This window comes from Emiliania huxleyi (genome assembly GCF_000372725.1).
Source record: "Emiliania huxleyi CCMP1516 chromosome Unknown EMIHUscaffold_188, whole genome shotgun sequence".
NCBI classification, from domain to species: domain Eukaryota; phylum Haptophyta; order Isochrysidales; family Noelaerhabdaceae; genus Emiliania; species Emiliania huxleyi.
In genome coordinates this window covers 280,713-282,383 of record NW_005200712.1, presented here as the reverse complement: position 1 = coordinate 282,383, position 1,671 = coordinate 280,713, and positions in this window count along the sequence as shown.

Below are 1,671 nucleotides of genomic sequence, written 5' to 3'. Positions count from 1 at the left end.
CCTAAGAAGACACTGGGGGTTGGTCCCATCTCGATTTTTGACAGAATTAAATGCACTGCCCCCGCACGGTACTAATAGTCGTAGTTTTGGTCCCGGTGCCCTTCACGGCACCACACCGCCGCTTGACAGCCCGAGATTAGCCTAGCAGTGAGTGGGCATCGCCTGCCGGTCGGCTGGGCACGAGCCAAGCACTTGGGTGGCCGTCGACCGAGTCCGGGCGGCGCCTGAGGTGGGTGCCACGGCGTCTGCACGAAGGCGTGGCGGGGTGAGGAGCCAGGAGTGGTGAACACCTCCCCGTCGGGCGCGCGACGCGCCGGATGGTCCGCCGAGGCCGCCGCCGCCCCGGCGGCGGCGATGGGGGCGGCGGGGCCGACCCGGCCGGCGTTTGTCGGCTCCACCTACAGAAGAGCAGTCTCTGTGGGTCGACGATACTAACTCGGTAGTAACGCGGAGCGGTGCTGTGCGGCGCCGAGTCGTGCGCGAGGCGACCTCCTGAGGCTACCTGAGCTGGCAATGGATGCCACCAGGACGCACGGCTAGCAGGAGCCAGTCAGGCATGCCCTGCTGTGGAGCAGAGCCGGCTGGCGCACCGGCGATACTAACTCAGCGCGCCGCGAGAGGCGAATCTGGGCGACTTTGGAGGCGCAGTTCTCGAGCTTGCCGTCGACGATTGATGTCGGGTAAATTGTCACTGCCGTCCGGGCAGGTCTTCTCTCAGCAGGCCGAGCGCCGTGGCTTGGCTCGGCTCGCCGCGAACGCCGCGAATTTATCGGACCAAAACTCACGACACCTCGATACTATTCAACAAAGACTACGATCTGGGGGTACTCGAAATTCTTCTTTGATCAGACGCTCTTGCGAGTCCTCCCTTGCGGGTTATCGGCTCCTATCTGCGAGAGTCAGACCAGCGGCACCGAGATCCCGTCGCACCCTACGGACGGTGCGTCGAGAAGGAGACAAACCCACAGAGAACGACGTACAGACAGACCAATTATCATCTGCGTCTGCACTCATCGACGCACGCCCGGGCATTTTGGGTTTGGGGTTGGGCATTTAAGCACTCCTCAAAGATCTGCGCCAGGTTATAGAACTCGGAGCAGTCGACTTGCATACAAGCGCTCTCGCACTCTGTGCTTGAGTCGACGAACAGCTGGCAGACGAACTGTTCCTGCTTCATGTTCACAAAGTTGGACGTCTCGGCCGAGACGTAGCCGGAGTAGTGCACACACGGGTGTCCCTCCCACGCCGTCTCGCCGTCACTGCAGTGCCGGTGTTCCTCCACCTTGAAGACGGAGATGCCCCACGCCTGATCGCCCTGCTCCGGGCCGCACGTCAACGTCGGCTCGAGCAGCGCGATGTTCTTGTGGTCCCATGCGCTCGAGACCAGCGCGTCCGCCTCTGCCGCATCGCCCTCGATGGTCTTCGCGAGGTGGTGAGGGAAATCGGTGAACTTGACCGCCGTCTGCGGGTAGTAGTTGAAGGCGATGTCGGCGATGAAGTGGGCCGCGGTATCGCCCTCCGTCTCGCTCGCCCCGACGTCGCGCTCCTTGATCACGACGTTGAGGTTCGAGCAGAAGCCGGAGGTGGCGATCAGCCAGGCGGGGTCGTCGACCACGTCGGGCACGGGAGAGGGCTTGGGCGCAAAGGCGAGGCCGCGAGCGGTTGGCTTGA